Genomic DNA, 27,181 nt, shown 5'->3' with positions numbered 1-27,181 from the left:
TAACCCTCAATCATTTTCCACAGTTGTAATTCCCAGCACTGGTGCCAGTTTCTGTAGTAATAACCCTCAGCATTGGTGCTCGCTGAATCAATAATACCCCCTGCATCAGTGCCAGCTTCTGCAATAATAGCACCCTAGCATCATTGCAACCCCCTTACATCATTGCAACCCCCTAGCATCGTGGTAGTTTATAATAATAATAATAACCCCCCTAGCATTGGTGTCATTTTCTGCAATAATAACCCCGGCATCTCCACAATAATAACCCTCAGCATTGTGCCAGGTTCTGCAATAATAACCTTCAGCATTGGTGCTTGTTTCCCTAATAAAAAAAAAACAGCATTGGTGCCAGTTTCTGCAAAAATCCCCCCCCCCCCCCCCCCCCCAGCATTGGCGTTAGTTCCAGCATTGGTAGCAGTTTCCATAATAATAACCCCTAGCATTGGTGCCAGTTTCTGCAGTATGTATCTCCAGCATTGGTGCCTGCAATGAATACTCAGGAAATCTTTTGCAGGCCCTTATCCCAGCAGCTGCTGAGACCTAGATTGCAGCTTCTTTTTTTATTACAGCTACCTCCAGGGGCAGCAGCCTCAAGAGAAGCTGGAACCCTCCCACGAGGGAAAGAACTATCTGTTCAGGCCTGCTGCACATCTACCTTCTGGAGTTCCCTTTCCAGGGATTGGCTAGGGCATTATAAATATTCATTTGAATCCCTGCCCTATGCTCCTGAAACTTTTTCCAGAGGCAGGTGGGAGTAGTCAAACTCTCAGCCCAGGAAACCTTAAGCAGACCAACACAATCAATCGCGGCTCCATTTAATTCAATGCAGTAAAAAACGAAATGTAGCTGGTAACCTAACCAGAAGAGGAAGCTGCATGTAGCATATCCCCACTTTTTTCAGTCCAGGGCTACTGTAATGCTAAAAGGTACAGACTTAGGCCCCTTTCACACGGAGCGGATCAGTGCTGATGTCCGCTTGCTCAGCGGGGATCGCCGGAGCTATCTCCGCTGAGCAGAAGATGACGGGTCCGTCTCTGCACACTGCGCAGGGACAGACCTGTCACAGCGCCGCTCTCCCCTATGGGAGATCGGATGACGACGGACCGCAGTGTCCGTCGTCACCCGTTCCGATCCGATGACGGATGGAAAAATAGCTTTTTCCTCCGTCACACTTTTTCGTATCGGAGCAAGTCGGATGTCAGCGGACATGTCACCACTGACATCCGACGCTCCATAGACCCCTATGGAGCATCCGTTCAGGTTCGCCTGAAAAACTGACAGGCGGGCCTGAATGGATCGTTCTTGTGAAAGGGGCCTTATTAAAAAATACTTCTGTTCCTGTAAATTGTAACTTTTCAGAATATATACAAGAATATTTTTAAAATGACTGGTAGGTCTGCTTTAATAAATTTCATTCTGAAAAAACGTAATAGCAGGCTAGAGCAAGCAGATTTTTTTATTTTTTTTTGCCAGACGAGTGAGGCCCAGTATTTTGGTCATAATAAACAGATGCTACTTGCTGCCAATTGTGTTCTACAGCTGAATGGTGATGCTACACGGTGATCCGTACATGACCCCGGGATGTCTGTACAGGAAGCGTATAATACTCTGTCATCTTATAAAGTCTACTTACAACAACTTTCTCTGTCTTCCTTTATTTTCACACAAAGTTTATAGTTATGAAACACGTTTCCTTTTTACTCACTCCCAGCCAGCTCACAATCAGTTCTGCTGATTCCCATGAGTATTATTCATATGATCAAGGCATTAAAGCATCAGTTTTTTTTTTTTGCATACCTCCAAAAGGCACTAATAAGATCACTTGTTTTAAATTGTTTCCAGGTTACACGATTAATATTTCAAAGGGTCTCACTAATGTACCACCTCCCATAATTATGATTGGTTGTAGTGACAAAAAGATCTTTGTTCATATAAGGGGAATTTTTTTTTTTTTTACCATTTTTGCATTTAACAAAATGTATTCTGTGAAAAGTAATTTGATCTTGGCTCCTTTTTGGCACATCATGCTCTTTGCAGGTGTTGTAAATGTGGCTTGAGTTGTTGAATTCTAGAGAAAACTAAATTTCTTTTATGAGGTTGTCTTTGTAGATCTTTTCCTTGAAATGTACATAAACACTAACACTGCAATCCAATGTAGAGGTGCATGTTACCAGATGTTCCTATAAATCCTTAGTGCTTTTAGATGCATTCATTAATTTCCCTGTCTCGAGATGTAGTTGTGTGCACACTAAGTGAATATATTTAATAGACATTTCAAGCTAAGATCTTAGATTTTGGACAACTATTGTTTTTGTTTAAACTTTTTGCATTTCCTGTACAATTAAAGCGGAGTTCCACCCAAAGGCGCAGAAAGCACATCGCGACATGCACATGACTTCACTTCCTGTTTCCATTAGTAAGAATGCCGGCTCCTGCACCCAGAGCCAATGGACGGGTCGGCTTCGGGTGCCAACATCGTGAGCTCCCTGGACAAATAAGTGTCCTTATATTAAATATCAGGAGCTATTTGTAGCTGCTGACTTTTATTTATTTTTTCAACCCAGGCTGGAATTCTGCTTTAAGTCTCATGTGGAAGTTAGTTTTGGCTGTGGGTGCGGGTCTGGCTGTTATGAAGAACCCCTGGCTTGAATACTTCAAGTCACTGGACAAAGTAAGAATGCATAATAAGAAACATCAGGATTCATCTTCTGTGTGTATGTCCAACTCAATCTGTTCTCTTTAGTTTTGGATTAAGCAGGCAAGGGTGAGAAGCCCTGTCAATTTTTTTATTTCTTAGGCTCAGTTAGACTCACCTCACATCACAATCTCACTGTAAACCTCCTTATATTAAATGTTTTCCTAGTTAACCTCAATCAACCTTTCTTAGCTCCTCTCTTCCTGCTCTCTTTAGTAATTTATTTTTTCATTTTTTTATTGATTTTTTTTTTATTATTAATATATCATTTTTTTCGATTGCATGTTGCATCAAAAAATCTGCAATAGTTACAAAAGAAACATTTTATGTTTGCAAATTTATATACCATACTTTGTATCACATCATTTTAGTGCAATTTTAAATGGGACAAATTATAAAATAATTCTCCCTTTAGTTGTTATTTTATTTTTCAGTCTTTAATTGTTTTTTAATTAATATACAGATTTTTTTAAATTGTATTTGTTACAACTAACAACAGTCAAAATATACAAAAAAACACATTTCAACTTTTTTGTGATTTTTTTTAATGTTGCATAAAAAATATGCAATATTTAAAGAAAAGCAACAGTTTACGTAATGCATGTGCTGTACTTTGTATCACATAATTTTAGTTTCCTGACAGACTCCATGACAGCCTACGTATGGGTTAACCCCGCCTCTCCTACCTCATAGGACCCCACTCCCATAAATCTTTGCTTCTAGTCAGAGACCACGTTCCTTTTTTGTCCTCCTCCTAGGACCAAGGTTTTACCTTATGAAGTTTGGATCCAGGCCGGCTGGTTTGTGCACGAATTTCAGGATGGCGGTTCTTTCTGGAGCCCAATTTTCCCAGCTATTAGCAGGGTGGGCACGGGCGATTTTGATGCGATGCCATCAAGAGCTTACTAACCAGCCATTGGCTGGCAAGCGGCAATTTGGCCAAACGTCCTTGCTATTAGCGGGAGGCCCCCCCATTTATGATGCCCCGGGTGCACTATGAGTACTTCAAGCTCCCAGTACCAGGTCCGATCAGGTGTTGTGCAGGACTGGTGATGTATACACATTTTATCTCTATGGCAGCAGTTTTTGTGTGTTTGTACCGTTTTTCTGTCTGGTGGTCTTCCTGGTCATGGCGCTGGGACGCTCCTGCGTTCCAACTCGCTGCTTCCTGCTTCGATCTACGCAGCTGGCGAGTCTCGATTGAGATCGAGGCTTGGTTTGCGCAGGCGCGGTCGGGGCAAGATGGCGGCGGCCGCGCGGGCATTGTACGGCGGCGTCAGTCTCGGCGCAAGTACGCTGTGGGCGCGATGACGTCATCACTCAGCGGCAGATTCAAATAGCTGTCAGAGAAAGCTATTTGATTGGGATGCTTTTGAGCTCAGGCTGTGATCCCGGTGTCTGCTTCTCTGTTTTCTCAAGGTATGTCTCCCTTTTTCCCATGGTCAGTTGGGTCTACCCTGTTTTATTATACTCTGCAAGCACTGTATTTGTTTTTTATTACCTAGCTTTTTGAGTCTGCTGCTATGTATGTATCGCCGCCCCCCCCAGTGGCCAACCCTTATGCCGCAGGTAGGAATGAATCTTTTTTTTTCATTCTGCCTGTATTGCTTGGGTTAGGATCAGGATGACTTTGTTTTGCATGTTTTTCTTTCCAGCCCTTCCAGGTCTGAACCTCAGTTATCAGCACATAAAGATTCGGACCAGTCTAGGTCGCAACATCACCATTCCACGTCAAGTTCTAGACATATTAGGTCACCATCCAGACACCGTAAAGAAAGGTCTAAGTCTGAGTCTAGTCGCCATTCTCACCGCCATGCCAGCTGCTCAGAGAGAAGAGCCTGCTCGGGGTGTAATGCTCAGGTCCCAGAGGGTAAATCCCTCTGCGAGCTATGTTATGGAAGAGCCATGAAGGAAAGAGGAGCTGGGGTCCAGCAAGTTGAAGCTCTGGTCAGGAGAGTAGTTCAGGAATCACTGAATAAAACAGATTCTGATCAACCGTTTATCCCTCCCTCCGGTACGGCTCTAGCCACTGATATTTCGAATACAGAGGTTCCTGGTCCCTCTCGTCATAGTCCCTCATTTTCCGGTTCTTCCGACAGTGAGACTGAAGGTTTGGAACCTGGTGCCGGTTTTGACTTTTCCTTAGTTCCGCAGTTGGTCAGGGCGGTCAAGGAGACATTGAGATGGGAATATCCTGTAGAAGCTCCCTCTAAACAGAGGAAATACTTTAAACATCTCAAAAAGGAGCGCCCAAACTTCCCCTTCTTGGGTGAACTTGGCGAAATTATCATGGACGAATGGAGTAAAGTTGAGAGAAAAAACTCCTTGATTTCAAAAATTTCTAAAATGTACCCATTTAAGAGCAATGAGGTGAAACATCTAGAGTCGGCCCCTCTCATTGATGCAGCCTTGATGAGGCTAGTGAGACATGTTACACTTCCTCTGGAAGATACTGTGTCCTTCAGGGATGGCCTAGAAAGAAAGATTGATACGGACTTGAAACATATTTATATAACAGCAGGTATGGCTTGTAAACCAGCCTGGACGGATGAGATTGGTGCAACCCTGGGCAGTATGTCCGAAGATTTGGTCAGGAGATCACCAATACATGAGCTGAGACTCGCTTCGGTTTTCCTGGGGGAGGCATCCCTTGATATTATTCGCCTTGTAGCACTGCCTCCAAACAGGCATGGTGCAGAATTCCCTTTGAGGGATCTTCCCTTTTTGGGAACAAATTGGATTCTGCCATTACACGCGCTACAGGTGGTAAGTCGGGGTTCTTACCCCAGGATCGCCATCTCCTGGGCCAGAGGAGATCTCAATATAGGTCAGATCCAGAACGCGCTAGAGATGCCCGTCGCTACAGGCCTGGTCGCGAGTTTAGAAAAAATTGGAGGAGAAATCAGCCCTCTGGCCAGAAGTCCTCAAAGTCAGCTACATCTGGGGGACGGGAGCCTTCCAAGTCTTTTTGATATAGAGCATGTCCAGGAGGAGCGGGTTGGGTCAAAGACTATTGGACAATCAAAACAGTGTCAGCGGGCCATTCCTAGGTCTTCAGCAGCCCGCCCATACACCAGTTTGTTCCCACAGTTCTGCCACACTCAGAAGAAAAGAGACAAATTCTCCTGTCTTATACAGAATCCTTTTTGGCCCAAGGAGCCGCCATTTGGGTTCCAACCGAGGAAAGGTTCAAAGGGATTTACTCCCCCCTTTTCATGGTCCTCAAAAAGAGTGGTTCCTGGAGGCCGGTCATCGATCTGACACACCTGAACACATTTATAAAGAAAGAAAGGTTCAAGATGGAGACATTGCTAACAATACGCCAGACGATCCAATCAGGCGATTGGCTTATTTCCATAAACCTGAAAGACGCCTACTTTCATGTTCCTATCGCAAGGGAGTTTCAGAAGTATCTCCATTTGCAGTGGGTCAAACACACCTTCAGTTTACATGTCTCCCATTCGGGCTTACAACATCGCCTCGAGTGTTTTCCAAGCTCTTACTGGCTATCGTGGCTCTAATCCGGGTCAAAGGGATTCGATTGCACCATTACTTGGACGATCTGCTCTTACTCTCTCAAAACAGAGACCATCTCTTGTCACATCGAGATCAGGTCATTTCTACCCTGACGGAATTCGGGTGGCTATTGAACAGGGAGAAAAGTCATCTAATCCCAACTCAGTCCTTAACGTTTCTTGGAGCCCGATTCAACACAGTAAAGAGTACAATCTCCTTACCTCTAGAGAAGATTCCGGTGATTCGCGACAGAATCTATCTTGCAATGTCATCTGCCCTTCTCAGGGCCTCACAGTGTCTGATGATAATAGGTACCATGGTGGCCACGGCTCCAATGGTGAAATGGGCGCAATGGAAAATGCGACCCTTTCAGAAGGGTTTTCTCCAACAGTGGGATCCGAACTCCCGAGATCATCTGGTTCGGATAACCCCTTCAATGAGGGAGAGTCTTCCTTGGTGGTTACAGCAGAAGAACCTTCTGAATTGCCATGCAATAACCCCGGTCTCCTGGCTAACAGTGACAAAGGACGCCAGCAGCAGAGGTTGGGGTGCTCTATGCTTATCGGAAGTAGCCCAAGGCATGTGGGACTTCCCATCCCAGAAGGTAGTCTCAAATGTGCTGGAACTCCGGGCCGCCTTCCGTGCTTTACAGGCTTTTCTCCACCTGACATCAGGATCCTCAGTCCTTCTAAGGATGGACAATACGACGGCTGTTTCTTACATCAAAAGACAAGGGGGCACCCGCAGTCTTTCCTTGTTGAGGGAAGTAAGGCCAATCATGACTTGGGCCCAGTCAAATCTGTTGAATCTAACGGCAGTCTATCTTCCGGGAATTCAAAATGTCCAGGCGGACTTTCTATCAAGGTTTTCCCTGGACAACAACGAGTGGTCTCTCCACATCGAGGTGTTCAACTGGGTTCTGTCTCTGGGAGTTCTACCAGAGGTGGACCTGTTTGCCTACCCGTGCAACTTCAAGCTGGAGAAGTATTACACGAGGTGTCGTTGTCCCCAGGCCTTCGGAGTGGATGCACTGACGGACCAGTGGAGGTTCCACAAGGCTTATGCCTTTCCCCCGGTTCCAGTCATTCTCCGATTTCTGTCCAGGCTCAGATGGGAAGAAGTCGAAGTAGTAGGGGTTGTTTCATACTGGCCCAACAGACCATGGTTCCCTCTCTTACTACAACTCAGCTACCAGGATCCAGTTCCGCTCCCTCTCAGACCGGACCTCTTCTCACAGGGAACAACTTATCACCCTTGCCCATCTCAGCTCCATCTGATGGTCTGGTTTTTGAAAGGGAAAGGCTGGAAGCATTAGGCTGTCCTGACACAGCCATTTCTACTCTACTAAATGCCAGAAGACCAGGTACCAACAAAGTTTATCAGAGGATTTGGGCAAAATTTGCGGACTATGTGTCTACATCCAACGGCTCATGTAGAGATCCGAAGATACGGGATGTTATTGGTTTTCTACAAAAGGGTCTAGACTTGTCCCTATCTGTAAGTTCCTTGCGGGTTCAGGTCTCTGCGATCTCTGCATTTTCAGGTGTCTCATGGGCCAAGCATCCTCTCACTAGGCAGTTCTTCAAAGGGGCAAGAAGACTCAGACCTCAGAGAAAGCCGAGGTTTCCAAAATGGGATCTTCCTTTTGTTTTGGATTTTTTCTCAGAAATGCATATGGGACAAGCATCTATTAAAGATCTCTCTCTTAAGACTGCTTTTCTAGTGGCCATAACATCGGCCAAAGGGGTCTCTGAGATTAGTTCCCTAGACTGCAAGGAGCCATTTCTCACTTTTTTCCCAGATCGGGCAGTCTTGATTCCTATGTTAGGATCAAATCCGAAAGTAACAACCGTTTTTCACGAAAATCAGGAAATTGTCCTTCCAATTTTCCAGGCAGATGAAGACTCCAATATTCATCCTCTAGATGTTGGGGAAGTCTTAAAGCAATACCTAGAAGCCACAGCTCCTTTCCGGAATTCTGACCACTTATTCATCTACTTTTATGGGAAGAATAGAGGTTTACGTGCTTCTTCAAGAACTATAGCATCTTGGATTGTCCAAGCCATCCAAAGGGCGTATAAGGCTAAGGGTCTGGCTCCCCCAGAAGCGGTTACTGCTCATTCTACCTGGAGCGTTTCTACATCGTGGGCAGCTTCCCGTCATGTTTCCCCGGAAGTGATCTATAAAGCGGCCTCATGGTCGTCGATTAATACCTTTATGACACACTATTGTGTAGAACCGGCTTCCTTGTCTTCGGTTAATTTTGGTTTGAATGTCTTATCTGTTGACGGTGCCAATTAAACCTTCTTTTCTTTAACCAGCAATTGCCCACCCGGGTGTGTATGGCTAATCATTTCCCATATGTAGGCTGCCATGGAGTCTGTCAGGAAAACGGAAAATTTATATCAAATACTTACCGTAATTTTCCTTTCCTGATGGACTCCATGGCAGCAGGAGTTCCCTCCCATTTGCTGTAGTAGGCTAAGTTACGGAACGTGGTCTCTGACTAGAAGCAAAGATTTATGGGAGTGGGGTCCTATGAGGTAGGAGAGGTGGGGTTAACCCATACGTAGGCTGCCATGGAGTCCATCAGGAAAGGAAAATTACGGTAAGTATTTGATATAAATTTTCCGTTGTCATTTTAAATGGGACAAATTATAAAATCAAATGTAACATTTTTATTTACAGTAAAACTACTAGGTCAAAATAGGAAAAATAGTTAAAAGCAAATTTTCTATTTTTTTTTTAAATTTTAACCACTTCCTGACCAGCGCACGACGATGTACGTCGACAGAATGGCACGGGCAGGCATATTGGCGTACAGGTACGTCCAATATTCAATGCCGCCCTGCCATTGGGAGCGCGCCGCTGGCGGCGCGCTCCTGCGCTGGTCGGTACCCCCGTGAGTCCGGTCGCGGGACCCGCGGACTCGATCGCCGCGGGCATCCCCGCGATCGTCTCACGGAGCGGCCGAATGGAGGAAATGCTGTGTAAACAACATTTCTCCATTCTGCCTACCAACTAGTGACGCTGATCTCTGCTCCATGTGATTGGAGCAAAGATCCGTGTTCACTAAATGAAAGCCCAACCCCCCCACAGTTAGTAACACACCCCTAGGAACACTTAACCACTACACTGCCACCCACTGGTTAACCCTTTCACTGCCAGTGTCATTTACACAGGAATCACTGCATTTATATAGCAGTGATTGCTGTGTAAATGACAATGGTCCCAAAAATGTGTCAAAAATGTCCGATGGGTCCCCCACAATGTCGCAGTCACAATAAAAATCGCTGTTTGCCGCCATTACTAGTAAAAAAAAAAATTATAAAAAATTATTAATAAAAATGCTATAAAACTATCCCTATTTTGTAAACGCTATAACTTTTGCGCAAACCAATCAATAATCGCTTATTGCGATTTTTTTTACCAAAAATATGTAGAAGAATACGTATTGGCCTAAACTGAGGGAAAAAAAAGTTTTTTTATATATTTTTGGGGGATATTTATTATAACAAAAAGTAAAAAATAATGCGTTTTTTTCAAAATTGTCGCTCTATTGTTGGTTATAGCGCAAAAAATAAAAACCGCAGGGGTGATCAAATACCACCAAAAGAAAGCTCTATTTGTGGGAAAAAAAGGACGTCAATTTTGTTTGGGAGCCACGTCGCATGACCGCGCAATTGTCAGTTAAAGCGACGCAGTGCCGAATCGCAAAAAGGGGTCTGGTCTTTGACCAGCAAATTGGTCCGGTCTGCAAGTGGTTAAACTAGATGCTAGATCCCAACCAAAATAGTAAATAGTACCTCATCCCCGTTAGAATGTAAATTCAAGAAAGCGGGGTGAGACTTTTAGGGTACCAATAACCATAAGAAAATTCTAAAAGTTGATTTGACAGCTGACCCTTTGTGTTGCACTTTTTTACTTTCAAAATATTTTATTTTTAAAATAAATAGAATATAATTCGATACATTTAATAATTGTTTTAAAGGGTTCATTAACACCAAATCCTGGATAATGACGAGTTCATCAAAATAAGCTATAAACAACAAACATGGTGAAAAGATGTATTCCATTACCGCTAGACTAACTTACTAGACAAACTGGCCTGGAGGAGGACACCCAGGAAATAGAGGTATTCCTGACCCCCCGACACCCCTAGAGGGATCATACTGTGCCGGAGGGGCAAACCCTCCACCCCCCCCATGACCCCACCCCCCGGCCAGAAAGGATATTTTGACATGAATATCCAGCCCAGCAGGAAAGAACATATCTATAACGTGTAATATTATAAAATAGAATGGGAGACAAGTATCTTCCTATGTCATTTCCAGGTATCCTCAGAATAGAAAGATAAAAGGACAGAACAAAAGAAAAAGAGGAAAGGAGGCGAAAGAAAGGGGATTTGAGTCTATCCTAATGCTGTAAAAGGGTGAAGTCCATTGTGACATCATGAGAAATAGAAATCCCTACATATTTAGCCCAAGGATCCCAGATTCATTCCAACTTTAGTGTCTTGTCGGCTAAGATGCTGGCCAATTTATCATTATTATATTCATCCTTATCCAGGATACTTTTCTTCTGACCTCTGACATGAAGGGCCTAGGTTTCTTACAGGCTTTCGCTATTGTAAGCTTGACTCCTGTGAGTATGAAGTGGATTAATTTTTGTGTGTATGGGGATGAGAGGTATATGGGCATTTAGAAGAGCTACAGGAATGGACCTAGGAATCTGAAGACCAGTCACCTTAAATATCATATGAAAAACTTTGTTCCAAAATGGGCAGATCCTAGGACATCCCCACCAAATATGAACCATTGTCCCCAGTAGTTGACAACCTCTGAAACAAGTTGGATCTGCAATTGGGTATATGGTTGCAAGTTTAGTGAGGGTTAAATACCACCTGGTTAGAACCTTAATGTTAGCTTACATCAGGGAAATATTAAGAATTCCTCTGAAGGATTTTGAGCAGGCAGTATGTCAGGTTTCTAAGTCCCAACTGCATTGAAGGTCATTTTCCCAGGCCTCCATATAGGAGGATTTAGCTGTAGGGTGAGTGAGGCACAAGTAAATCACAGAAATTCCTCCCTTTTGTTCCATGGCTTGTTCATACCAGATCTCAAATTTTGTGAATTGGAGCAGAAGTGGTTTATCCTTACAAATTTGGTGTAAGGATTTAGAAACGAGATCAAAATTGAGTTTTTCAGAGTCTTGGAGTTTCAGCATATTGATGCAATAGTTAAGGGTTATGGGCTTCCCAGATCTAAAGAAATGTGCTTTACGATATTGCCCCTTATTCACCCACCATTGGAATGATTTTCTATCTAAGCTTGGAGGAAAGTCCGGGTTATTGAATAAGTGTGATAGGGGACGTCCTATGGAAATGAAGATCGGGTGATTTCTCAGGCTATCCCAGAGTGCGCACGATTTGGTCATAGTTGGGGCCATTATGGAAGGTCTTTTCTTAGGTGGACACCACAATAGATAATCTAAGGATAAGTGGGGTACTGCCTGTTGTTCTATATTGATCCAGTCTGCTTTTTCAGGTTTTGAGTAAATTATGGAGACTTGAGCCAGTCTAGCATCTATATAATATTTGTGCAGATCAGGAAGACCTAGTCCTCCCTTACTGTTATGGAGAAACAAAGTGTATTGTGGTATTCGTTAGCCAGAGGCACCCCATGTAAATTTGAGTATCTTGCTCTGGAGTTTTTTCAAATGGAGTTTATTAACTGTAATGGGAAGGGATCTGAAAAAATATAGAATTCTTGGGAGCAAGGTCATTTTGATCTAATTGATCCTACCTAACCAGGAAAGTTTGTGTTTGGACCAGGTTTTAAGGTAATTTTCTGATTTCTGATATAAAGGGGGATAGTTGTTTGTGTAGAGGTTTTCAATGCGGGATGTAAGGGATACCCATGTATTTGATGGAGCTATCATTCCAATCAAATTTGAACGACTGTTTTAACAGGGATATAGTTGGTAGGGGGAGCGAAACATTAAGGGCTAGTGATTTTGTATAGTTGACCTTCAGGCCTGTTATTTTAGAGAATTTATTTAGGGTCTGATATATGTTGGGAAGAGTAGTCAATGGAGAAGTCACGAATAGGAGGAGATCATCTGCAAAGAGTCCACATTTGTTTGATCTTCACAGGATACCCCTTTAATGTTTGGATTGTGATGAATGGCTATTGCCAAAGTCTCTATAGCAATGCAGAATATTAGAGAGGAAAGCGGAAATCCCTGTGTCATTCCCCTGGCTATATTTTTTGATTTAGAATAATGTCCTTGCAGACGAATTAGTGCCTTAGTTTGCGAGTACAGGGATTATAGAAGGCCTATGAAGCACCTACCAAAGCCCCAACGCTCTAAAAGGGAGAATATGTATGGCCAAGAAATTGTGTCAAAGGCCTTTTGCAGGTCTAGTGATAAAAAAAAGCCCCTCCTGTCTCACTCCTCCCACCCAACCGGATTGTAGAATGGAAACCAAATTAATTGCTTGTCTTATTTGGTCTGGGCCTTGTCTGCCCAGGATAAAGCCCACTTGGTCTTTATGTATGTAGAGATTAATAAAGGATGATAAACGGATAGACATGTGCAGAGTAAAATATTTCGTTTTGGAATTTCGTTTTCGTCTGAAAACTTAATTTATTTAGTTACTCCCAAAATTCGTTTTTATTTATTTCGTTTTCCGTAAAAAAATTGCATTCGTCCGAAAATCCACATGAATCACGGTCGAATCTGTCTTTGAAGGCTTATGGTGTCTGTCGAATGTATAAAGAAGATTCGACGGAGCTAGTATATAGCATACTTTAGAACCCTATTAAAGTCTATGGGACTCCAACGTTCAAAATCTAAAGTGCTCATTTTAAAGGCTAATTTGCAAGTTACTGTCCTAAAAAGTGTTTGGGGACCCGGGTCCTGCCCCAGGGGACATGGATCAATGCAAAAAAAAGTTTTAAAAACGGCCGTTTTTTCGGGAGCAGTGATTTTAATAATGATTAAAGTGAAACAATAAAAGTGTAATATTCCTTTAAATTTCGTAGGGGGGGGGGTTGTCTATAGTATGCCTGTGAAGGGGCGCATGTTTCCCGTGCTTAGAACTGTCCCTGCACAAAGTGTCATTTATGCAGGAAAAAAAGTCCTTTAAAATCACTCGCAGCTATTATGAATTGTCGGCTCCCGTAATACAGAGAACACTCATTGAAAGTCATTGATAAAAAAATAAATAAATAAATAAATAAAAAAGCGTGGGGGTCCCCCAAATTCAATTACCAGGCCCTTCAGGTCTGGTATGGATATTAAGGGGAACCCTGCCTCAAATTTAAGAAAAAATTTGACGTGGGGTTCCCCCTAAATATCCATAACCAGACCCTTCAGGTCTGGTATGGATATTAAGGGGAACCCCGCGTCAAATTTAAAAAAAAATTGACGTGGGGTTCCCCCTAAAAATCCATACCAGACCCTTTATCCGAGCACGCAACCTGGCAGGCCGCAGGAAAAGAGGGGGGGACGAGAAAGCGGCCCCCCCTCCCTCCTGAACCATACCAGGCCACATGCCCTCAACATTGGGAGGATGCTTTGGGGGTCTGTGACCCCTCAAAGCACCTTGTCCCCATGTTGATGAAGACAAGGGCCTCATCCCCACAACCCTGGCCGGTGGTTGTGGAGGTCTGCGGGCGGGGGGCTTATCAGAATCTGGAAGCCCCCTTTAACAAGGGGACCCCCAGATCCCGGCCCCCCCCCTGTTTGAAATGGTAAGGGGGTACAAAAGTACCCCCTACCATTTCACAAAGAAAGTGTAAAAAATGGTTAAATAAAACAAACACACTTTTGAAAAATTCCTTTATTAAAAATAAAAAAATAAAAAAAAGATTCCAGCGGCGGTAATCCACTCTTGCTATCCAGCGACGGACGATCATCTCTCCAGCGATGTCTCATCTCATCCAGCGCAGCGATCCACCCTTCTTCTGAAATTTAAAGGAATATTACACTTTTATTGTTTCACTTTAATCATTATTAAAATCACTGCTCCCGAAAAAACGGCCGTTTTTAAAACTTTTTTTTGCATTGATCCATGTCCCCTGGGGCAGGACCCGGGTCCCCAAACACTTTTTAGGACAGTATCTTGCAGAATCTTTTCTCTCTGTCAAATCTTTTTTCTCTGTCGAATATTTTCTCTATATAATCTTGGACTAATAGAGGTAAGGTTAGGCACATTCGAACACAGGTTCTATAGACACAGATTGTTGTCAGAGTCATGTCGAATCTCCTATTCTATATCGAACTGCTGTAACAATGAAAACGAAAATAAAGCATTTATTTATGTCGGATCTTTCGTTTTTCGGATTTTGTGCTTTCGTTATCGTTTGTCAAAACGAAAACGAAAATAGCTGAAATTCGGACGAAAATGCATTCGGACGAAAACGAATGCACATGTCTATAAAGGATGACAAAATATTTTTGTCATTACAGTGCCTTGCGAAAGTATTCGGCCCCCTTGAACTTTTCAACCTTTTGCCACATTTTAGGCTTCAAACATAAAGATATAAAATTTTAATTTTTTGTGAAGAATCACCAACAAGTGGGACACAATTGTGAAGTGGAACAAAATCTATTGGATTTTTGAAACTTTTTTAACTAATAAAAAAATGAAAAGTGGGGCGTGCAAAATTATTCGGCCCCCTTGCGTTAATACTTTGTAGAGCCACCTTTTGCTGCGATTACAGCTGCAAGTCGCTTGGGGTATGTCTCTATCAGTTTTGCACATCGAGAGACTGAGATTCTTGCCCATTCTTCCTTACAAAACAGTTTGAGCTCAGTGAGGTTGGATGGAGAGCGTTTGTGAACAGCAGTTTTCAGCTCTTTCCACAGATTCTCGATTGGATTCAGGTCTGGACTTTGACTTGGCCATTCTAACACCTGGATACATTTATTTGTGAACCATTCCTTTGTAGATTTTGCTGTATGTTTGGGATCATTGTCTTGTTGGAAGATAAATCTCCGTCCCAGTTTCAGGTTTTTTGCAGACTCCAACAGGTTTTCATCCAGAATGGTCCTGTATTTGGCTGCATCCATCTTCCCCTCAATTTTAACCATCTTCCCTGTCCCTGCTGAAGAAAAGCAGGCCCAAACCATGATGCTGCCACCACCATGTTTGACAGTGGGGATGGTGTGTTGAGGGTGATGAGCTGTGTTGCTTTTACGCCAAACATATCGTTTTGCATTGTGGGCAAAAAGTTGGATTTTGGTTTCATCTGACCAGAGCACCTTCTTCCATATGTTTGGTGTGTCTCCCAGGTGGCTTGTGGCAAACTTTAGACGAGACTTTTTATGGATATCTTTGAGAAATGGCTTTCTTCTTGCCACTCTTCCATAAAGGCCAGATTTGTGCAGTGTACGACTGATTGTTGTCCTATTAACAGACTCTCCCACCTCAGCTGTAGTTCTCTGCAGTTCATCCAGAGTGATCATGGGCCTCTTGGCTGCATCTCTGATCAGTCTTCTCCTTGTCTGAGCTGAAAGTTTAAAGGGACGGCCAGGTCTTGGTAGATTTGCAGTGGTCTGATACTCCTTTCAAAATGATCGCTTGCACAGTGCTCCTTGGGATGTTTAAAGCTTGGGAAATCTTTTTGTATCCAAATCCGGCTTTAAACTTCTCCACAACAGTATTATGGACCTGCCTGGTGTGTTCCTTGGTCTTCATGATGCTCTCTGCGCTTTCAACAGAACCCTGAGAATATCACAGAGCAGGTGCATTTATACAGAGACTTGATTACACACAGGTGGATTCTATTTATCACCATCAGTCATTTAGGACAACATTGGATCATTCAGAGAAACTTCTGGAGTGAGTTTGCTGCACTGAAAGTAAAGGGGCCGAATAATTTTGCACGCACCACTTTTCAGTTTTTTATTTGCTAAAAAAGTTTAAATTATCCAATAGATTTTGTTCCACTTCACAATTGTGTCCCACTTGTTGGTGATTCTTCACAAAAAATTTAAATTTTATATCTTTATGTTTGAAGCCTGAAATGTGGCAAAAGGTTGAAAAGTTCAAGGGGGCCGAATACTTTCGCAAGGCACTGTATCTTAATATCATTATTGATTAGAGAGATTGGGCGATAATTGTTAACTTCTTCAGGGTCCCTTGCTCCCTGAGGCGGTCAAATAACTCTGTAATCAATGGGATTGGGTAGGCATTCTTAATCGTGACACGATAGAGACCCCTATAATCTATACAAGGTCTCAGTTCACGCTCTTCTTTTTCACAAAGAAGAAAGCAGCACCAGCAGGAGATGAGGATTTGCGGATGAAACCTCGAGAAAGTGCGTCAGCAACATACTCCTCCATGGCCTTATCCTCCAAGACCGACAAAGGGTAAACCCGGGCACGAGGAGGTATGGCACCAGGTTGAAGGTAACTTATGCAATCATAAGACCAAGGTGGAGGCAAACTACTTACTTGACCTTTATCAAGGCATTGCTAAAATCGCAGTATTCCTCCGGCAGGGAGGGGAGTAAAGAGGTGCACAGGACCTTGGATACCTTCAGGAAGCATGTCTCACTGCATTGTGGTGAGCAGGAGAGAACCTCAGCACGGAGCCAATCAAAAGAGGGGTTGTGCCTCTGTAACCAAGGATAACCAATAACCAGTGGAAACCTGGGTGAGGAAATAACTTGGAATTGGATTATCTCATGGTGAAGAGCCCCTACGGCCATGGACAACGGAACCGTCTCAGGAGTCACATGGGCAGGCCTGCACAGAGACTGGCGCAGCAGCAGGTACGGCCTGCAAGGTTGTACCGTATCAGCCACCATGGGGGATTCTAGGTGAGCCGTGTGACTCAGGAGTGTTTGTAACACCATGGCAAACTGATCCATGCGGTGATCTTGCTCATCCAATCTGGAAAAAATATTACCAACAAGTGGATTGACTGTATCTTCTGAATTCATGGCCTTCACCTACTGTCAGAAACCATGAATCAGACCGAAACAGAAGTACAATTAAAACACACTCGTTTATTAAATAAAAAGGTAAATAGAAAAAGTGTAGTCAAAGCATAGCCAGAGTCCAGTAACCGGATAGAGTAGTCAGCCAGGCCAGAGTTCAATAACCAGATAGGGTAATCAGCCAGGCCAGAAGTCAGGGATCCAAGTAGAGCAACAGCAAGCAGGATAAGGAACCAGAAGGGATGTCCGCAAGCAAGTCTTTAAACAGAACCGCAGGAGATGGTTACTTGTGATGTGACCAAGGCGAAGGCAGAGGTGAAGTGAGCTGGACAGCTTTAAGTAGGCAGGTCAGACAAGCATTATCAGGAACAGCTGGTAACTGTGGAGAGAGATGAGAGCTGGCAATTAGATGACAGCTGAGCAGCCAGCCCAGAGAAGGAAGGGCTAAGCCAGCCCTGACAATCTGCATCTCTCGCAACCTGGTGCACAGGACCTTGGATACCTTCAGGAAGCATGTCTCACTGCATTGTGGAGAGCAGGAGAGAACCTCAGCACGGAGCCAATCAAAAGAGGGGTTGTGCCTCTGTAACCAAGGATGACCAATAACCAGCGGAAACCTGGGTGAGGAAATAACCTGGAATTGGATTATCTCATGGTGAAGAGCCCCTACGGCCATGGACAATGGAACCGTCTCATGAGTCACATGGGCAGGCTGTAAAGGTCTCCCATCAAGAGCCTCAATGGCAAGTGGAGTGTCACGCAGCGGAATCGACTGCTGCAAAACAGATGCAGCATCAATGAACAGGCCTGCAGCCCCAGAGTCGATTAGAGCCTGTATCTCGATGGACGACTCAGCCCAAGAAAGGGTGACCGAAACTAGGGGCTTATCTTTTCTTGATAACTGGAGACAAAAGAACACCACCTAAGGTCTGTGCAAGACAGGACCTCAAGGTTTTGGCGTTTCCTGGACGGGTAGGACAAGACTTCAAAAAGTGACCTGCCTGGCCACAATAAAGGCACAATCTCTCCCTCCTCCTAAATGCTCTCTCATCCGCAGAGAGATGCGTGAATCCCAGGTGCATGGGTTCATCTTCACTGACCGACTCGGTACCAGGAGGCAAGGAAGGTGAGGGAGGCATGGGTGGGACTACAAAGCTTGGAGGCAAACGTACAGGAGGCTTCCACAAGTGCTCCTTAAGAGAAAGTCTTTCTCTGAGTCTGGAGTTAATGAGGATGGCAAACGAGATCAAGCTCTCCAGCTCAGTGGGTATATCTCGGGCTGCTATCTCATCCTTTATGGAATCCGAGAGACCATGAGAAAAAGCAGCCACGAGGGCCTCATTGTTCCAAGCAACCTCTGCTGCCAGAGTACGGAATTCAATGGCGTAGTCGGCAACAGTTCTTGTACTTTGTTTGATGGACATGAGGCACTTGGCAGCAGAAGCAGAGCATGCGGGAACGTCAAATACCCTTTTAAAGGAGGCCACAAACTCAGGGTAACTCAAGACAACAGGTTTTTGCGTCTTCCATAGAGGGTTAGCCCAGGCCAAGGCTCTCTCAGAAAGCAAAGATATCACAAAACCTACTTTGCTTCTGTCCGTGGGAAACGCCTGGGGCAGCATCTCGAAGTATATCTCAACCTGATTGAGAAACCCTCTGCATTGAACTGGATCACCCCCAAATTGCTGGGGAAGCGGAGCGGAACCAGACATACCTCTTATAAAGGTAATACTCCAGGCGGGTGCCTGCACAGAGACTGGCGCTGCAGCAGGTACGGCCTGCGAGGTTGTACCGGATCAGCCACCGTGGGGGATTCCAGGTGAGCCGTGCGGTGATCTTGCTCATCCAATCTGGAAAAAATATTACCAACAAGTGGATTGACTGTGTCTTCTGAATTCATGGCTTTCACCTACTGTCAGAAACCATGAATCAGACCGAAACAGAAGTACAATTAAAACACACTCGTTTATTAAATAAAAAGGTAAATAGAAAAAGCGTAGTCAAAGCATAGCCAGAGTCCAATAACCGGATAGAGTAGTCAGCTAGGCCAGAGTTCAATAACCAGTTCGGGTAATCAGCCAGGCCAGAAGTCAGGGATCCAAGTAGAGCAACAGCAAGCAGGATAAGGAGCCAGAAGGGATGTCAGCAAGCCAGTCTTTAAACAGAACCGCAGGAGATGGTTACTTGTGATGTGACCAAGGCGAAGGCAGAGGTGAAGTGAGCTGGACAGCTTTAAGTAGGCAGGTCAGACAAGCATGATCAGGAACAGCTGGTAACTGTGGAGAGAGATGAGAACTGGCAATTAGCCCACAGCTGAGCAGCCAGCCAAAAGAAGGAAGGGCTAAGCCAGCCCTGACAATCTGCATCTCTCGCAACCTCTTTCCGAATTCCTCTTCCATGGCGGCCGGTATCTCCACCTCTCCTCTCCTGCTATCCAGACCTTGGATCCAGGTGGAGGTTTTGATGTCCCAGACTGCAGGAAGAGTCCCACTGCTTGCCACCAATGTAATGAAATGTCCCACACTCCGCTTAAGTGCTTTCGTCAAATACCACTTCCTCCCTGAATATAGATATCAGATATTCCAACCACTAACAACTACAATCAAGACAATACTCATTTGGTTGCTGAACATGGACTGTTTATTGAAAACACAGGTACACAAGTATTACTCTGGACAATCCCCCCACATTTGCATTCCGAGCAGGGTAGACTGTCCAATCGGCAGTGAGAGCTGTTGGAGGAAATCGCCCTCACCAGTCTCACATCTAATCTACATACACATCCCATAATATTCAAGACAGACAGACACAATAGAACATTGGAATACAGCCACACCCCAAACGACCCAGCAAAGAGTACACAACAAAATGAGACAATATACTATATATATATATATATATATATATATATATATATATATATATATATATATATATATATATATATATACATATACATATACATATACATACAACATTCTAGTGTGGCTGTACAGTGAGTCAGTTTAGTACAGATCAGACTGGATTTCTCAGTCACCCTGTGCCCCTTTTAGAGACACAGGGTGACTTAGACATAGGAAGTGCATGGGGAGCTGAAACAAGGTTTTCCCAACCCCCCCAAGGGATTCTGGGTTCCATGGGCCCTGAATTCTGCTTCCCGCTTGCCCCCATTTATAGCAAACTATGGTTTCCAACCTTCTATGTTGCCTGACTCATTTGTTCTGCAGAGCATCCCTGCGTTAGATAGAGGAGCATCTCCATGGTCTTCGTTTTACTTGGGCACAAGTCCAGGAGGCTTTGCGACATGCCAATGATAGGTACAGACTCCATGCTGACCGCAGATGCCTGCCTGCGCCTTCCTATTAGGCTGGGGACAGGGTCTAGTTGTCATCTCGCAACCTCTGACTCTGTGTTTCCTCACTGAAGTTGACACCTCAGTTTATTGGGTCTTTTCATATTCTCCACAGGATTAACCCAGTGGCTTTTGCTTTAGACCTTCCTTCTAATATGGGTATCTCAAATGTATTCCATGTCTCCTTATTAAAACCTTTGGTCTGCAATCGCTTTACCACCACAGTGCCATGTCCTCACCTAGTACAGTTTGAGAACCATAAAGAGAATGAAGTACAGTCCATTGTTGACTCCAGTAGGTTCCGTGGGCTCATACAGTAACTGGTGTATTTGAAAGGGTACAGTCCGGAGGAATGCTCTTGGGTCTCATCTTTGGATGTACATGCCCCTGTCCTCCTCTGTGCTTTCCATAGATGTTTTCCCCTCAAACCTGGTGGTCCCCCGAGGGGGAGGGGTCGTTGAGGAGGGGGTACTGTCAGGGCTGGGCTCAGCCCTTCCTTCTCAGAGCAGGCCATTCAGCTGTTGGTTAACTGCAAGCTCCAATCTTTTCCACAGTGACTCACCTGATGATGATATCCTGTTTGTCAGTCCTTCTGGTTACTTAAGCTGTTCAGTTAAGTCCCTGTCTGCCTTGGTCAACACATCCAGAGACTCTCTCCTGTGTACCTGTTGAAGACTTGCTTGGCTGACGTCCCTTCTGGTTCCTGATCCTGCTTGCTGTTTCACTACGCTGATTCTCCAGTTTCCTGATTTCCTGGACTGTCCTTAAGTACGCTGATCTCTGGCTCCCTGATGTCCTGGCTTGTCTATTCATTCCGGTTACTGAACTCTGACTATGATTTTACTACGATGCTCTATTACTATTATTATTATTATTATTAATAAACAAGTGTGATTTTTAACTGCACTTCTGTCTCGGTTTGATTTATGGTTTCTCACAATTGCCAAAAGAAAGCCTAATTTGCACCCCCCCCCCCCCAAGAATATATGTATTACTTTGTTATCTTAAATAATGACAAAATTATTGCTGAAAAAACAGAGCCATAGTGGAGATGGACAAAATGCTCTTCCTACGTAAGGAACAAGTGTTGAGATGGTTAAAATATTTTTTATTGTTGCTGGTGTGCTTGTTGCAGGTTTTCCTGCAATTTCCAACTGGTGACACCATGCCATAACAGTAAGTGATCAGAAATTTCTCTAGCAATGCCCCAAATACAATAAAACCTTGGATTCTGAGTAAATTGGTCTGCAGGTGTTTTACAAGATGAGCAATATTTTTTTAATACACTTTACCTTGATAAAAGAGCAAGATCTTGCAATGCGAATGAATGAATGAATGAAATACTTGTATAGCGCACAATGCGAACTGAATCGCCTCTAGGCCCTGTGGCGAGCTTTGATCATCTGCTAAAAGAGGAAGGTCTTGAGTTTTTTCCTAAAAGCCAGGTGATTTTCTTCCAGGCGGATGTTGATTGGTAGAGCATTCCATAGCCGAGGCCCTTGGACAGCGAATCTCCGATCCCCCTTGGATTTATACCGGGCTTTGGGCACGAGGAGGTTTTTGTTGGCTGATCAAAGACTGCGGTTTGGTGTGTAATGATTTATTTTCTCCATTAGGTATTGCGGAGCTTCTCTATGCACGCATTTGTGGGTGAGGCAAAGGGTCTTGAACGTGATCCGATTTTTTACGGTTAGCCAATGTAAGCTCCTCAGCGAAGGAGAGATGGATTCCCAGGGTTTTTTTCCTGTTATCAGCCTTGCCGCCGTGTTTTGGATCAGTTGTAATCGCGCAAGTTGATATTGTGGTAATCCTATGTAAAGCGAGTTTGCATAGTCCAGTCGTGAATTAATGATTGTTCCAACTACCACTGCTTTGTCATTCTTTGGGATAAAAGGGATGAGTCTGCGAAGCATGCGCAGCAGATGGTGAGATCCACTGACTACAGATCCTATTTGCGCATCCATTGACATTTGTGCGTCTAAAATAACCCCGAGACTCTTGGCTTTGGTCTTTGGGGAGATAGTCTGCCCAAAGACGGTTGGTGGAGACCAGGAGGTTTTGGTTGCGGGCTTATGATTTGGGTGTAAGATAATGCGAGTATTGTCACCTTACAACTGAATATAAAAGAGAAGAGAAATCCCATTTTAGTCAATGAGAACTGTCTTAATTAGCACTACTGAAGTTGCTCTAACTTTAGAAAAGTTTCCTGTACTACTTCACAGCGACTTCTATCTGACTTGTGCCCATAGACTTTAGGGAGGGTTTGTGACTAATAAAAAAAAAAAAACGCTTATACTCAAAAAAACTCAAAGGAGTTCAAAGAAGCTCAAAGTAGCTCAAAGAAGCTCAATTAAAACATGCACAAGAGCCAAAAGATTAAATAAAAGCTCAAATGCCTGTAAAAGCTCAAATGCTTGTGAAAATACCCTAAGTCGGCTCCTCATCTTAATTGATGTGATTTGGATCCGACATTACAGGAAGATTACCCAGGTATTCACTGAGGTTGCCTCAAAGTTGCTTTGAAGTCACATTGCTATAATCTTTTTATATGGACTATAGACTGAAGGACTTATGAATAAATGGTTGTGGAATGAATCATCTGAGTTTCCATAATTTGTTATGAGGAAATTCGCTTTGATATACAAGTAATATGCGAATGCTCTGGATTACAAGCATGTTTCCAGAACAAATTATTTTTGCAATCCAAGGTTTCACTGTACCAGTAAAATCCAAATGAGATTCTAACCGTTCCTCACCATTCTTAACCAAAGAAAAAAAAAAAATTACAAACATGTCATGCTTACCTGCTCTGTTGAATGGCTTTGAACAGAGTAACCCCTATCCTCCACTTCTCAGGTCCCCTATCAAAGCTCCTGACCAGCACTCCCCCCCTGAGTGCCCCCTTAGCAATCCGCTTGCTGCTGTGTGCTGGTTCTCAAGCAGGCTCTGTTTGTCCATGCGCCCATTCAGATTACTGGATTTAGGAACATAATGATTCATTCCATAGAGATGCGTAATAATAAAATAAATGGAACAGAGCTGCGATCAAAACTGTAATTTCGGTATTTTTTACGCATTTTCATAAAACAATAACTCTTGATAATATAAGCAGGTTTAATAAGGAATTCTAGTTCTGAATTCTTTCTACAATGGTTTTTGTTTCAGGGGCCTGTATGGAGTGTATGTATAATGCCTATAACATATTGCAGATAAAACATATGCATTGCTAAAAATCTGGAGACAATCTGAGGCCTCTGTTGATTTTTAAGGTACTATACACAGGAAAAGCCTCTTGCAGGTGGGTAACATTTCAGCTCTGTTCATACTGGGCCTGAGAATCACAGCTCTGTTTTGTCTGGGACTATCAAGCTGTGCGTGCTCTGCATTAAGAAAAGCATAACTGCTGTAGGATTCATCTAGTCACCTAATCCAGAACAGACCCTGGCCTATATCTTGTATTGTGCAAGTCAGTGGTTAGCTGTCAAAAGTGCTTGTCTGCTATCAGCATTCCAGCCATATTGCTCTGCAGATGGACAAGGCGAGCTGTCTTCTTCCCATAGTTTCTTTAGTCAACATTTTTGAAGCCCCATCTTGCAGAATTAAAAAAAAAAATACACACTGTAAAACCTGAGGGGTTTCCTTTCTAAAGACAGGATTTCCACATGCTGGTCCTCGCTGTACAGTTAATTTCTCACAACACCAGGTTTTGTTTTAGTTCTTGGAGACAAAACAACTTTCACATGTTTTATTACTCCAATGGGACTTTAGGAGATTGCTCATTTTTAACCAAGTCCAAGACTGCTGTACTCGTTGCCTTGCCGCAGCTGGCTCTCCTCTACCTCCATGGAAGAATATTAATCCGTCATATTTGTTAACAGGGTTGTCAGTTTTCGAACCTGATGTAGCTGTAGATCGCAGATAGTATGGAGTTTAAAGTGACACTAAACTGATTAAAAAATAATATTCTATTCAAGTATGTATTCTTAACGCAAAAACATCCCCTCTAATTGCTCTCAAACACATTCAAATCTCTAAATTCCTTTTTTTTTGTAAGCCGAATTCCTGGCAGAGGGTGACAATGTTCGTACTCCATGGTCCCACTATATATATATAGGAATGTAGCCACCCTCTTTTATACTTACTCCTGAGATGGTTTAAGAACTATGGACTATGGGATTCGTAATGTGTATAGTGCATTGCACATGAACGTAACTTACATGCACGCTTGTTTCAAAAAAATGGAAGTGATAGGAAAAGGAGAGGTTCTGGGGTTCATGGAGGGCCCCCATGCCACCTAAGAGCCTTTAGCCTCCAAAGTGCCCCCAAACCTCAAACGGTGTCTCCCAGCTTGCTGCAGAGCCTCCAGCTCTCCATAATACCCCCAACCTCTGACAGTGTCCCACAGTACCCCCAACCTCCTACAGTGCTCCTCAGTCTCTTCTGGAAACCTCACCCCCCTACAAGACCACCAAGTCTGCTGCAGAGTCCCCTAACTCACTTCACTGGAGCCGTCCAGAATGTTAATACATGTTTTGCTTTCCCATACATTAACTGTAATTGTATGACTATAAACTTTATTCTTTACTGTTGGGGCATGGAAGGTTTTGGCAGAATTTATCAGGCCTTGGTCCCAACAAGGTTGAGAACAACTGCCTTTGATTTCTTTACACATGTCCAATTCTGCTTTTAAATAAGCTTTCTGTCCTTCACTACAGTTACAAAAAATATGAAGATGGCTTCCTTTTTTCCTTATATAGTTGATTTGTTTGGTTTATTTCACATCAGATAATTCTGTTTTTTCATAGTAGAATTGAATTTGGTTGGTATTGCTTGCATGGTTCATTGAAGCATAGAGAAAACATTGAGCACTATACATGGACATTTACGTTGAGTGATAGTGGAAAGTAGTTTCTTTATGTAAAGCTTTGCAGTTGCCTATGCTTATTGTACTGTAGGTCATACAAAGGTTAGCTTGTATATAATGTGCACTGAACTCTATGGAAAAAGTTCCAGACAATGTACACAAGCCTTAAACATTAAGGCTAAATGCAAAGTAATAGGACATTACTTACTGTCTTCCATCAATGGTCTACATTGCTTCTACATGGTATGATGATTTCAACTTATCTGCAGTTTTCCCAAAGAGTTCACTGGATCTAACATGCAATACTGGCTATGTTCAATCTAGAGTAAAATCAGCTTTAATAAGTGTTTTTTCCATTTAATAACCTTATTGTTTTTTTGTTTTTTTTCAGAAAAAACATTGTAGTACAAGCATGTGTAAGATTCATTGACAATTGAGTACAGCGTAACCAAGGCAGGTACAGTATTTCGTTAACACAAACTAGGTAAGCATTGTAACAGAAAGTGCCCAATCAACAGAACAACACATCTCTCCCAACCTAGGATTGGTGGTGGAGATAGTAGAAGGTTCATACAGCGTTATGAAGTTTAGCTTCCCTTAGAATATGAGTTAGCAGCTTAAATTGGGTATTGGTGCAGGCTTACATTTTTTTTGTTTTTGTTAAGCAATCTTCATACGGGTCCTTGCCGAAGGAGACACCAGTATCTGTGTATAGCACTTGAAAGACTCTGTCCCAGAAGCAACTGTCCCACCAGAAGTACACCATCTTCAGAAGCAGAGTGGAGAATGAGCCAGGAAAGTATTTTTAACAATAATAGATTCTTTATGATTGCTGGAATCCCTAACATCTAATTCATTGTCCTGTCCTGTGGCAAAAGTATTACCAGCTACCTGTTTCACAAACGAAGATAGGAATTACCAACAATATTAGTGGACAAATTTCAGCACTTAATAACTATTGTGGCAGACTCAAGGATTATGAGTGCAACTATTTAACAGCTGAATATATACAGAACTAATATGAAAAAGAATAAACCTTAGAGAGCAGCCTGTGCATCTATCTGTCTATAATACCAGAGACCAAAGAGACCATATAAAGTACAATACTATGCAAAAGTTTTAGGCAGGTGTGGAAAAATTGCTGTAAATAAAGAATGCTTTCAGAAATAGAAGCATTAATAGTTTATTTTTAATGAATGAACAAATGGAAAGTAAATGAACAGAAGAGAAATTTAAATCAAATCAATATTTGGTGTGACCACCCTTTGCATTGATTTTTCAATTCTTCTAGGTACACATGCACACATTTTTTGAGGGAAAATCGGCAGGTAAGTTGTTACAAACACCTTGGAGAACTAACCACAGATCTTCTGTGGATATACAGTGCCTTGAAAAAGTATTCATACCGCTTGAAATTTTCCACATTTTGTCATGCAAATGATAAATGGGTTAAAATCATTTTTCTTGATCATACATAACAGGACACAGGAGCTTCATTACATAGTGGGTTATATAGGCACCTCTGGTGATTGGACACTGGTTAACCCCAATTAAGGAGAATTCCTCCCCTATATAACCCCTCCCATATGGGAGGCACCTCAGTTTTTTCGCCAGTGTCTATGGTGGTTGGTCACGTAAACCTTTAGCTCTGTCCAGGTCCCTGCGGGGGCCTAAGGGCTACAACAAACCGGATCCATACCTCGGTCCGATATTTTACTCCCAAGATGGTATGGTACCCGGGCCTCGTCAGCCGAAGAAACGAGGTTTGGCCTGTAAGTCCTCTCCTATTGGAAGACTGGGCT

The sequence above is a fragment of the Lithobates pipiens genome, unplaced genomic scaffold, assembly GCF_037356315.1.
Source record: "Lithobates pipiens isolate NorthernLeopardFrog02 unplaced genomic scaffold, aLitPip1_a1.2 Scaffold_3, whole genome shotgun sequence".
NCBI lineage: Eukaryota > Metazoa > Chordata > Amphibia > Anura > Ranidae > Lithobates > Lithobates pipiens.
The sequence above is the reverse complement of the archived record's forward strand: the minus strand, read 5'-3'. Positions refer to the sequence as shown.